The 13,722-nt window shown below is 40.6% G+C and overlaps 1 long non-coding RNA gene across 2 annotated transcripts; it reads left to right on the plus strand.

Annotated features, from left to right (window-relative positions):
* Window positions 1-302: 302 nt before the first annotated feature.
* LOC124882661 lies at window positions 303-3,267 on the plus strand. 2 transcript variants are annotated; one of them, XR_007041956.1, is made up of 4 exons: window positions 303-495; window positions 2,813-2,903; window positions 2,988-3,127; window positions 3,211-3,267. It is a non-coding gene; the product is annotated as an uncharacterized LOC124882661 (long non-coding RNA). The 2 variants fall into 2 exon arrangements; XR_007041955.1 differs by having other exon boundaries at window positions 2,988-3,243.
* The last annotated feature ends 10,455 nt before the right edge of the window (window positions 3,268-13,722 follow it).

Raw genomic sequence — 13,722 nt, forward strand, 5'->3', positions numbered from 1 at the left:
CTAGAAGTCCTTGCTCTGTCAAAATGAAACACCTGAGCAAATTCTATTCCCATCTGATTACATTGTTGATTTGAAAATATGCTTTATTTATTGTGTTGTTGACCCACATGTTAATACTTTGTTTCACACCAAACCCGGACAAATTACATCAACCTTGGTCTCGTCCGACTAGAGCACATGGTTTCACATAGTCATAGCACAGTTCAGTTGCTAACCCTAACCCAAACATCACTTGCAAACAACTGGTTGCCATGTAGATGGTGTCTATTGGTCGTTATGGAAACTTGCTGACCCCAGGATGGCTTTTTTTGCTGCAGCTCTCTAAAGTGGAGCATTGGGGATTCTTTTTTATCAATCCTTCTATCTTTACTGTGTCTGGTGGCAAGATAAACGTGGGCTCTTGTCCTGCTGCGTTTCTCACAGTGTTCTTACATTTGAGTGGCAAGGGTAACTACAAGATGATCGTTCAAAGACCTGCAACCCTGACAGTGACAGGTAAAGTACATGAACGTGAGTACAAAGCTGGTCAAACAAACCCAGATGGACAACACTAGCATCCCCAACTATTGTTGCACTGCTTTTTATTCATTCACAACTTCTGTCTGTATCTGTTTAAACATATGTTGCAAGAATTTTAATCTTAATCTGAGGAGCAACAACAGCGTTCTGCTTAGAAATCTTCAAATCTTTAAGGATCTCGGTTTCTTTAGCAAAAATCAAATTTTATTATGGGGCTTGGTGTCTGCAGTCTGCTTATTTACATAGTTGCAAAAAGTTTTAATTGTCACAATAATCATACAGCAGTACCTGTTGTCTTCCATTTAGTCTGTCCACTCGGTTGTCATGTGTGCTGAAGCTGGCCAGAGATGGCTGCTTGCGCTGTAAAGTAGGATGCCCTCTGGTCCTGTCACGGCGGGTAACTCCGGAGGTCTCACTATCTGTTCACAACCGCAACACATCTTTGCACCGACTTATTGGCCTGTTTTTCTCCCAGACAGCGCTGATATAAGATGTCTACCCCAAGGGAGACGGTTCCAGGCACACTCATACTGCGAAACATGCACTCAAACACCAGTTGTCAGTTGAACCCCTCTTAGAGGATGATGGTTTTTTTGTTTTTCCCCATGTCCTGCTGGGTTCTCCCCCTGCAGCAGAACCGACACTGACGCAAAGCAAGTCAGTCATCCTCAGTCATAAATATAAAATAAGTCTGCAGCATCAAATGGATGAGAGGGAACACAGGAAGGAGGAGAGCCATCGAGACAGGAGAAAATAACTTAAACAAAACGTCCCTCAGGGGCTCCGATGCTTAGGTCATGGGGGTGATTGGAGGCTGCAGAAAGAAGGAATCCGGAAGACATTTCTGGAGGGCAGACTTCTCTACAGCGGCAGTTGTTTCAGTCACACTGACTCAGTGCATTAATATTGGATTGTGTTTGGTCCTGTCTCGACACAGACCAAGACATCTAGAGTGTAAAAGCGTATTTATCCTGACCTGCAGGAAGGGCAACATATACAAACTATTCCCCGTTGAAGGAAGCCCGTCGAGTCAAGTAAAAACAAGGGTATTAATGGAGACCCAGAACTCATCTTCAACTTTACTTAAGCTCTCTGTAAACTTTTACACATAATTCTTACTAAAGCCTACACCTGTTCATGAGAAATATAGTTTATTTGTGACTGTTTGTTTATTACATTGGTTAATTTAAAGAGGTTTTTGAAGGTTATATCCAACATAGTTTTCAAAATGTTTCACAAATAAAAATAATGTAGAATAGCCTTTTGCTGCAGTTACTACTTTAACTCTTTTAGGGTATGTCTTCCAATTCTAATCATGAGACTATTTTTCTCTCCTTTGCAAAAAACATATGCTTAGACTGTATGGATTACTCAGATTTTATCTCTATCCATTTTCCTATTGACTCTGACTAGGTTCCCTGCAGTAGAAAAGCCTCCCCACAGCATGACACTTCCACCGTTATGTTTGACAGTCAAAATAATATGTTTAGGATGATGTGTAGTGTTCTCTCTACACAAAGCATTTTGCAAGGCTGCCCAAAAAGTGCAATTTTGGCCTCATCTGTCCAGAGCACCTTCTTCCACATGTTTGCTGTGTCCCCTACAGGACTTGTAGCAAACTTTAGTCATGACATCCGAAGGGCTTCTTTGAAAAAAACTCTTCCTTCTTGCCACTCTGTCAGAAAATTCAGATTTGTGAAGTGTAAAAATTATAGTTGTTGACACATTCTCCCACCTGAGCTATGGATCTCTGTAGCTCCTCCACGGTTATCATGACCCTCTTGGCTGCTACTCTGATTAATGCTCTTTGCCTGGCCTATTAGTTAGGTAGACAGCTCTGTCTTGGTATGCTTGGGACATTACTTCATAACCAAACCCTGCTTTAAAATTCTCAAGAACTTTCTCCCAGTTCTGCCTGCTGTGTTCCTTGCTCTTCATCATGCTGTTTGTTCACACATGTTTTCCAACAAACTTCTGAGACCTTCACAGAACAGCTGGATGTATAAAGAGATTAAATTACACACAGGTGGACTCTGTTTACTTATTAGGTAACTTCTTATGTGGTTGAGTGGATTTTATTTAGGGGTGTCAGAGTAAAGGGAAGATGAACACAAATGCATGCCACACTTTTCAAACTTTTGTTGGCAAAAACAAACATGTATTATGTATGTACTTGTTTTTTTTTCCTAATATATAGGATCCTTATAAAATACAGTGATGGGGATATAAAGACGTATATATTTACCCCAAGATACTAGACACTTCAACTGTTTCATTTTACTTGTCTTTGCAGGGTCATGGGGGGGAGCTGGTGCCTATTTCCAGCAGTCATTGGGCGAGAAGAGGGGTACACCCTGGGAAGGTCATCAGTCACCTATCACAGGGTAACAGAGATACACAGGACAAACACACCTATATAAATAAAAAGAGACCAATTAACCCAACTGTCCTATTTTGGACTTTTTGAGAAAGCCTAAGTGTACATGCATGGGAAGAACATGCAAACACCATGCAGGAAGACCACAGGCTGGGACCCGAACCCTGGACCTTCTTGCTGCAAGGCAACAGTGCTACCAACTGCACCACTCTGCAGCCCAGCATTGAATAAGTTGGTTCTATCACAAACTAAAACAATTTTTGTGAGTTATATAACTGTAACTGATCACATCTTTTCTTTTTTTCAATTCACAGCTGCTACTGTATATGAGCAGGATGTGTTTGGAATATAAATCTGTCCTGAAAATAAAGCTTTTCAATTTTTCAAATTCTTCATGTTGTCATTTCAACACATTCCCATGTGTTAAAAAATGTCATGTAACAGCTTTGTCAAGTATATTAAACATTTTTATTCCTTACAGTGGCCATCTACTACTTATATGCGGTCAATTAGGTTCGTGTCAGAGCACACCTCATTCTCGGAGCAGAAAAAGTGTTTGCAGAGGCCTTCTGGCTAATGGAACCATTTAGGTGAGAGGGATGCATTGAGTGTGGCACTTCTGAGCTACCATGCTGAGAAGTACTGGAGAGGACAACTAACATTATAGGGTGTAATTACTTCAAGCACCATTAGGAACGCAATAACGTCCTGCGCTGTGCACAACAGCCCAGTCCAACATGCTCGCTGTGTGTTTGTGTATCTTGCTTTGTGTTTGCCTTTACAAACTGCTCCTATTCAAGTGATTAGCCAATAATGAGGAGATTGTGCCAACAACAGATTCCCTGTTTGCTAACAATGGCCCAGCGGAGGAAATGACTTGGAACTTTAAAATGCTCTGTTATAACCTGCTGGCAGAGGCCAATATGCCACTGAGGATGCAGCAGGAGGCGTTGGGATTATGTTTCATTTGACAAATTTCAGACCAAGATGTTCATCTAAATTGTTGGTAACTTCTAAAAATGTAAACATTTTCTTGTCAGTTCAAGATGATTAGTTTTTATTTCTTACACTGACACCGTATTTAAAGTTTTGTCTATGTTTAGAATCTGTATCGGTAAGAAAAAAAACATCTTGATATTTTACCCACAGCTTTCTTCACGCAAGATTTGCCTGTCTGATTTGATTCAAATAATAAACTCATCCCTTTTGTCAGGTGTTTTCACCACAGGCCTTAAAAACAGCAATTATGAAGCCACTGTTAAAGAATAATCTGGACAAGTTGCTATTGCAAAATTACAGGGCCATCTCAAATCTCCCATTAATCAGTAAGGTTATTGAAAAATCTGTGTTTCAACAGCAAATACATTCTTAACAATGAAGAGCTGCTTTGAAGTCTTCCTGTCTGGCTTCTGTGATCACCACAGTACCCGGACTGCCCTTGTCAAGGTGTTCAACGACATCTGTCTAAATGTAGATTGTGGAAGAACCACAGTGCTGGTATAACTGGACCTCAGCGCAGCATTTGACACCGTTGATTAACACGGTATATTACTGGAGCAACTGGAGAACTGGGTCAGTTTTTCTGGTACGGCACTTGGCTGATTTGAGTCTTATTTGAAGGACAAGAACTTTTCAATAGGTAACTTTACAACAAAGTTGACAAAAATCACGTAGGGAGTTTCCCATGGTTCCATCTTAGGGCCCCTCCTATTCAATATCTACACGCTTCCCCAGCCCAGATTATAACAAACAAGATAAATTACCATAACTACACAGATGACACACACAGCTATACATTATAATTTCACCAGGTGAACCCATTCAAGTTTTGGATAGCTTGTAGAACAAATCAAAGTGTAGATACAGTATACCACAATTTACTTTAGTTGAATGAAAACTAAACAGAAGTAATGATTTTTCAACGAAAGGAGGGGGGTAAACAAGAATCTGCACACATTTTCAGTTACTACAGCTAGCAACCATTGATCAAGCCCGAAATCTGCTCCACTAGTCCCTACTTAGAGGGGTCGCTACGGTTCGACTCACATTTTCGGCTTTTTCATTAGAAACGGTTCCACGTAATGGTGACGAGGAGGGTTTTCCATCTCCACGGTCTCATGGCGGCCTAGGCCCCAATTTCACTATACAACTTAGACCCTCTCACTTATAACATTTTCATGTCACGCACATGTAGGGCAATAGGAGTGGGCACACTTAATGGGATCCAGAGGGGGATATATTTAATTAGTCTCACTTCTGGTGCCTGCGCCCACCTCTAAATGTTAAGTTGAATGTAGACATTGTGATGCCAGCTGCTGTGTGGTGCTAGACAGCAGGGGGGTGACGGAACCCCCTGGCAGGACCCCCCCACCCCCCCATTTTAAATGCACTCTACAACGACACACAACACCACATTTGAGCAGGCACTGGTAGGGTTGGGGTGTATCCACACCCCTCTTTGCTGTTTGCCTACTGGGGTTGGAGGCTGAGAGAAGGAGCGGGCCTTCTGGTTAAGGTCTGGGTATCTGGGGTGGATTGGGCTAGCTTTTCGGTTCTCTCTGGATAATTCAGATTTTTTTATTTTATTTTGGTTCTTGGTTTGGTGTCTGGTCTGCTGAATGGGGGGCCGCCGGGTTCCGGCATCCATGCATTTATCTTTAATCAAATTGAACACTGCAACAGTTTCTTCACAGGTCTGTCTAAAAGGTCAGACAGCTGCAGCTCTCCCAAACGGTGCTGCACATGTCCTACCTAAAACTAAAAAAGCAGAGAACATCACCCAGTTTTGAAGTCCTTACACTGATTCCCTGTATGTCAGAGAATAGAGTTTACAGTTAGTTTACAATCACTGAATGGCTTAGCACCAAAATGCGTTAAAGATTTGCTGCCGTTATATCAATCCTCCAGACCACTCAGGTCTTCTGATTAAAGTTTTCTCTGCATCCCCAGAATCGGAACCAAACATGGAGAAACAGCATTCAGTTCTTATGCTCAACAAATCTTGAACAAACTTCCAGGAAACTGCAGAAACGCTGAAACAGTTCTTTGAAATCAAGGTTAAAACCCATTTGTTTAGAGTTGCCTTTGCCTGTTAAACATCATTAATTTAAATCTGTATTCCAACCTTTCTTTGCTTTCATTAATTATGCCAATGCTATGTACTTTATTTTCCTTTGTTTTTTTATATTGTCATTATGTGAATCACTTTGAAATGTCTTGTTGTTGAAATAGGCAATACAAACAAACTTGCCTTACCTACTTCTGGACCAGTATTTATTCAAATACTAAAGGTTATTCAAGGTGTCTTTTAAGGCTAATACATACTCTGCAAGAACAGTTAGTCACTTTACTTCAGTTCACAAGCACAATCACAAAGTTCTTTCCACCCAGGTCATTTCATACTTCACAGAAACTGTTGTAAAGTTTCCATAGTTCCTTCCTATTGAAGTATTTTTATTTAATAGTTTTGAGACACAACGCAAGATATAACTTTGGCCCACAAGGTGTGTGAAATACAAGCTGCAAGAATGACTAAACCAGGACAGGAAGAACAGTAGGATGTCATTTTGTTCTTGCCGCCCTGGGACCCATTTACGGAGGCCTCAGTCCTCGATGCAGCTCACTGTTGCTGTGTTTCTTTACTGGACTCAAGTTGACTCAAATCTCAAAGAAAAAAACTTCTTGGCTCAGAACGTCTGAGTTTAGCTGTGTCTCATTCCTGGATGGTCACTGAAACACGTATTGACATCAACTTTGTTTATTTATTTTTTTTATGTTGGGACCTCACCGACATGCAGTCAGATGTATTTCTGTGATCAACTCAGCTTCACCACAGTAATCTACCTTGAAGAATATATATTTAATATTTTCCTGTTTATTCCTTTTCTTCCTGTGCTTGTGGTCATCTTCAGCTTTTGTCTTGCTTTGCAGTGCACACCTTTGGTGCAACATGGATTTAGATGTTTTCCTTTCAGATTTTGAAACTGACTTTCTCTGTTTCAGAAATTTTTTGGAAGGGATTATTCTGTCTATGTACCAAACCGTGATTACTTCATTACAGCCCAAGGTGAAAGAACCAATTATTCATTTGTACTGGTTGTCAGTAAAGCAATGAAATTCAAAGTAATTAAACACAAATTTGTTTAATTGCTTTCATTGTAGTTGATGTGAGGATTGTTTCCTTTTATAAATGCAAATGTCAGTAAATTTACTTTTTAAAGAAAACCCCTTAATTGTAAACACGGTGGTATGTTTTTGAGGGTGACATGAGTGAGAAACGAAATCGCATTAGCATCAAGCCAAGGCAACATTAATCTGCCATACTGTTGCATCCAAATATAATGGTAGCAGCTCTAATAAAGCTCAAATAAAGTGCAGGAAACCAGCGATAAGTGGCAACTCAACTCGTTGCACCGCAGGAAAAAGGTTTGCCCCCTAGTGCACGTTTCTTCTTCAGAAATGAAAGGATCGCAGGGTAAATTATATATCACAGCACTGCTTTGAGAGGATTATTACAGTTTGAAAGATTAAGAAGATGCTGGGTGTGTAGCCTCGCTAATTGCTGTATTAATGCTGATTCAAGGGCCTCTCACTGAGAGTGTTGGCTTTTCCTCAAAATTACCATAAGGGGAAAAAAAGGATGTCTTGATTAGTTAGCTTTAGTTCACAGCCATATAACTCACTAATGTGGAGTCCTTTTCATTAATTAATGTTGATAATCATTCAGCCCAGAAAATTAGCAGCATGTTGTTTGCATCTGTTCATTCAAGGTGTCAAGCTACAGTAGTTTTAAAGCAAAATTCTCTGAATGAATTCATAAAGCCCTCTTTATGTTCCGTTGGAGCCTAATGAACCCAAAACGTATCTATCTCCTCAAAACAAAGAGCTGTTTGGAGTTTCTATCTGAAAAATAGTATGTTGCTGGTTTCTCTTGCCATAAAAAGATAACACTGATGTGTAAACTGACCTGAACCTAAATGATGGAGTCAAAGAACCATAAAAAGGCAAAAAAAAAGGATCATAACCAATATGAAAAGTTTAGAAATTATATAAACAAGAAACCAGAAAGGATGATGTGGATGTTGATGAATAGTTGACAAGATGATGCCTATGTATGGTAGCAGCAGCTCAATTTGTCTCTATTATTATTATTTCAGTCCTCTTAAGGATTTCTTCTTTTTATGTTATATAATTTTTCATTTTAGTATAAAAAAAACCCAAAAAAAGACAAAAAGCTACACTATATTGCCAAACTTATTGTTTCTGTCTATTTTTACATGTACATGAACTTTGATGACATCCTATCTTTTATCTATAAGGTCCAGTTGGTTGATGGACGCACATTTGCCAGCAATGGCAACTTTAACTATTCTGTACCCATCTTTAACAAGGTTTAAGAGTGTGTTCATAGTTAGATGAGAAAACCAGAATTGCAGCCTCCACTTTAATTCATACCAAAGGTGTTCAAGAAAGTTCAGGTCAGGAAGCAATTTTAACACCAGGATTCACTGATTTGGTGGTGTGAATACATTTGGTAATATTGTATAGTTTCATAAATACTTTAATACATGTAAAAAGTAATTTACCCCATAAAAGCTAACAATTGTTTGTCCCATTCTTGGTGGTAAAACCTGCCAACAAGTGTTTGCGATAACTTACAGTCTTTTACATCTGTGGAGGAATTCTGGTCCAATTGTGGAAGAACTGCTTTAATTCAATCACATTTGAGGGTTTCTGTCATTAGTACATTGCAGATACACGTTAGTAAGATGAGGGTACGTGCTTTACCTATGAGGATTTTTATGATACAACATTAGTAGAAAACTATGGTGGCTGACAGGTGCAAACACGAAGCAAATGGCGAAAATGCGCTGCAAATTGTCTACATGAATGTTGCAAACTCCAAAACATACAAACAAAAAAAAAAAAACAATGCAAAAGAAAAATGCTGTAATCACAGACAACAGACCGAAGCAAAAGGAAAAATACTGCAAATACGAAAACAACAGTACAGGTCCTTCTCAAAATATTAGCATATTGTGATAAAGTTAATTATTTTCCATAATATCATGATGAAAATTTAACATTCATATATTTTAGATTCATTGCACACTAACTGAAATATTTCAGGTCTTTTATTGTCTTAATACGGATGATTTTGGCATACAGCTCATGAAAACCCAAAATTCCTATCTCACAAAATTAGCATATCATTAAAAGGGTCTCTAAACGAGCTATGAACCTAATCATCTAAATCAACGAGTTAACTCTAAACACCTGCAAAAGATTCCTGAGGCCTTTAAAACTCCCAGCCTGGTTCATCACTCAAAACACCAATCATGGGTAAGACTGCCGACCTGACTGCTGTCCAGAAGGCCACTATTGACACCCTCAAGCAAGAGGGTAAGACACAGAAAGAAATTTCTGAACGAATAGGCTGTTCCCAGAGTGCTGTATCAAGGCACCTCAGTGGGAAGTCTGTGGGAAGGAAAAGGTGTGGCAGAAAACGCTGCACAACGAGAAGAGGTGACCGGACCCTGAGGAAGATTGTGGAGAAGGGCCGATTCCAGACCTTGGGGGACCTGCGGAAGCAGTGGACTGAGTCTGGAGTAGAAACATCCAGAGCCACCGTGCACAGGCGTGTGCAGGAAATGGGCTACAGGTGCCGCATTCCCCAGGTCAAGCCACTTTTGAACCAGAAACAGCGGCAGAAGCGCCTGACCTGGGCTACAGAGAAGCAGCACTGGACTGTTGCTCAGTGGTCCAAAGTACTTTTTTCGGATGAAAGCAAATTCTGCATGTCATTCGGAAATCAAGGTGCCAGAGTCTGGAGGAAGACTGGGGAGAAGGAAATGCCAAAATGCCAGAAGTCCAGTGTCAAGTACCCACAGTCAGTGATGGTCTGGGGTGCCGTGCCAGCTGCTGGTGTTGGTCCACTGTTTTTTATCAAGGGCAGGTTCAATGCAGCTAGCTATCAGGAGATTTTGGAGCACTTCATGCTTCCATCTGCTGAAAAGCTTTATGGAGATGAAGATTCAGCACGACCTGGCACCTGCTCACAGTGCCAAAACCACTGGTAAATGGTTTACTGACCATGGTATCACTGTGCTCAATTGGCCTGCCAACTCTCCTGACCTGAACCCCATAGAGAATCTGTGGGATATTGTGAAGAGAACGTTGAGAGACTCAAGACCCAACACTCTGGATGAGCTAAAGGCCGCTATTGAAGCATCCTGGGCCTCCATAAGACCTCAGCAGTGCCACAGGCTGATTGCCTCCATGCCACGCCGCATTGAAGCAGTCATTTCTGCAAAAGGATTCCCGACCAAGTATTGAGTGCATAACTGTACATGATTATTTGAAGGTTGACGTTTTTTGTATTAAAAACACTTTTCTTTTTTTGGTCGGATGAAATATGCTAATTTTGTGAGATAGGAATTTTGGGTTTTCATGAGCTGTATGCCAAAATCATCCGTATTAAGACAATAAAATACCTGAAATATTTCAGTTAGTGTGCAATGAATCTAAAATATATGAATGTTAAATTTTTATCATGACATTATGGAAAATAATGAACTTTATCACAATATGCTAATATTTTGAGAAGGACCTGTAAATGGCAAAAACAGCAAGTCAAAAAGAGCTGCAAACTCGCTCTACAAAACGCAAGTGCAACAGACAAACACTAATACTACTTGTGTAGATATGCTGCTGTTCTATAATATTGTACAATATTATGTCCACTTGGTTAAAAAAAACACATGAAGGTACCCCTACCCTTTCTTTCTTCCCTCCAGGTTTCATCTGGGCAATCCTATTAATGTCTTTACTAAGGGTCCGGTCCCATATGACTTGATGGTCCACTCCCCCTTGTGGTCTGGTACACTTCTGTTTTGTGGAGTGAGTTTGCAGCTTTTTTCATATTTACAGCATTTTTACTTTTGCAGCTTTTTAAAACTTGCTGTTGTTTTTGTAATTTGCTGTTTTCATATTTGCAGCAATTTTCCTTTTGCTTTTGTCTGTTTTCTGTGATTGCAGCATTTTTCTTTTACAGCGTTTTTTAGTTGCATTGTTTTTTGTGTTTTTGGAGTTTGCATCACTTGTGATTTATGGCGTTTGCATTATTCATGTGTTTGCAGCTCATTTTCACCGTTTGCCACGCGTTTGCATCTGTCGGCCACAGTAGATAACATCATTACAGAGATCTACCTTTAGGTCTGACATTCAGCATAAGTTAAAATATGTGAAGAATGCTGTTGTTGAGTGACAGACAGCAGCCAGGAAGTGGCTTCAGACAGAGAAGATGGACTGTTATAAGCTCATTGATCCAATTCTCTCAGAGGAAACTCATTCTGATCAATAATGAGAGAAGTGGACAGTGGTACTCTGCTGTTTTTAAACCACTGCCCCACTGGTATTTGCACCTTGTATTCCCCAATTTCCGTTTCTCACAACTCTTTCACACCACCAACTTAAAACAGCCTCTCTTTATCACGCCAGTGCATATTTCAGCTTTTGTCTAGTTTTTGTGTGACAACCTGCTGTGAGGAAACTGTGATTTTCCAGATTTGTCTGCTATAGTTATTGGTATTATACCCCAACACCATCTATACTGGCATACATTTTTCTTGATTTCACCGCTCATATTTGACAAAACAATATGTGTCAGTGGAACGGAAATTTTTATAGTTTACTTAGAAACTAAGAAAAGGTGACCGTAAAACATTTTTGGTATGTCACTTAACTTTTCGATGGAAGAACTGGTTTAGAACCCAATAATAATAACAAGAAAAGTCTAGTAAAAAGAGGTAAACAGAAGCTCTCATGGAGTCAATGTGTGTTCAAAAGGGAAAGCAATACTCGCAAAGGTGTTTTTCTTTAACACTTTGGCTGACTGTGAGTAAGTGTGAATCTTTATGTAGGAAAAGTAAATAGACATTTTGATACAAATGTAAGTCTGTGACCGTGAGAGTTGGATAGAGTGTGAATGAGATTGTCCTGGGGACACCACTGCACCGTTGTCTCCTGTTAGGGCGCCCCTTTTCAGGTAAAAAGACCGCATTGAGGACAGCCAAATGGCGTGTGTATGTGTGCGTGTGCTTGTGGTGGAAGGTTTTGTTTTGCTGCCGTTTTGACTCACCTCATGTCTCAGGTGGGATGTGGGAATGAGATAGAGGCTCACAGCGAGCTGCCAACAAGCAGATGGAAAGTAAATCAATAAGGAAGTAGCAAAGCAAGAAAATGAGGGGAGGGGGAGACCGGAGGTGGGAAAACAATTTGGTTACCACTGCAGAAGAAAATCCCTCTCGTCTTTAAGTAAAGCTACACTTTGTCGACTGTCAGTCTCGCACTCGGATTACAGATCTCTTGATACATGTTTAAAAGAGTGGAGAACAGGGCAAGCGGGAAATAAATTTCAAACCTTCACGGATGAATGGAATACAAAGGGCACTGGTATCTTCTATTTTTCTCTTGCCAGGAACACAGAACTCCCACATATATCTACTTCAGTTTGACAATGGCTCCAGAAAAAACTACATTTATGTTGGGAGGGTTTATTTTTTTCACTTTTTGATGAAGATAAGGAAAACCTCCTGGAGGAGAACCTGGACTGACCAATTACTGAGGAGGAAGCCAAATAAGTGGGCTGCTTTAGTGATGTGCTGAATGTTAGCCAGGTAAAGTAGTGAGTACACACACAGCAGGTACACCCAGAAATAAGACACTGCTGTGTTTTTGTTTTTGACTATCTCCATACCAAATTTTTGAATCTAGCAAGAGGTACTAGCAGTTCTGACAACGTACTTCCATCCAGATGACAAAGTAGAGGGTCTGCTGCTGCAGTCTCATCCTGATACTGATGATAACCCATCAGCCGGTACACCAGTTGGTGACTAAGGAGCTGCATACATTTCAGTCCCTCTTCTGTCTTCTGCACTCATTTATTGATATCTTCTGAGTAAGAGAGATACAATTTTGTCAGTTTTGTCAGTTTTTTGATACATAACATTTAATATCATAATGTACTTTTCTATAGATAGCTTTTAGCCATCTCTTGGATATTAGTTTTCCCTATATGCCAACCTACAATCTACAGCCTTATATATTTCAATTGTGAAAAAATTATTTTTTCAGAAATTTCAAATGGGCTAAGCAGAATATTGTAGTGGTAGGATGCTTGAGCTTTCAAATCTACTTAAAAGTTTGGATTTCCGAAATCCAATTTGGAAAAAATCTTCAGTCAGGGGTTTCTCACCAATTCAATTAAATTTTGTGTATTTTTATAGCGCCAATTCACAACACATGTTGTCTCAAGGCACTTTTCAAAGTCAATTCAATTGAATCATACAGAACCTCCCTCCTTGAACTGCCACCTTAACATGGTAGGGCCAGGCTTGGGGTTGGGACTTGTCGGAGAGCGCCTGGTGGCCGGGATGCTCCTCGCAGGACCCGGCCAGGCCAAGCCCGAATGAGAGATGCAAGGCCATCCCCAGTGGGCCCACCACCTGCAGGGGGAACCATGAGGGACGAGGTCGAGAGATACTAACTAGAAATAGTCGTGTTCACCTCCATGCACAGTGTGGGCTCTGGAACCCATCTCCTCAAGAGAGGCTGGACTCTTTTCTACTCTGGAGTGGGTCGTGGGGTGAGGTGGCAAGCTGCCATCTCGTGTGGGATTTACCCCAGTGGATGAGAGGGACGTATCCCTGCGCCTTCGAGTTGGGGACAGGTCTCTGACTGATGTTTCGGCCTACTGGCCGAGCGGTAGAGTGGAGTACCCGGCCTTATTGGTGTGCCTGTCGGGGGTGCTGCATGGTGCCCCTCCC

This window comes from Girardinichthys multiradiatus, chromosome 17 (genome assembly GCF_021462225.1).
Source record: "Girardinichthys multiradiatus isolate DD_20200921_A chromosome 17, DD_fGirMul_XY1, whole genome shotgun sequence".
In the NCBI taxonomy this organism is placed as follows: Eukaryota; Metazoa; Chordata; class Actinopteri; order Cyprinodontiformes; family Goodeidae; genus Girardinichthys; species Girardinichthys multiradiatus.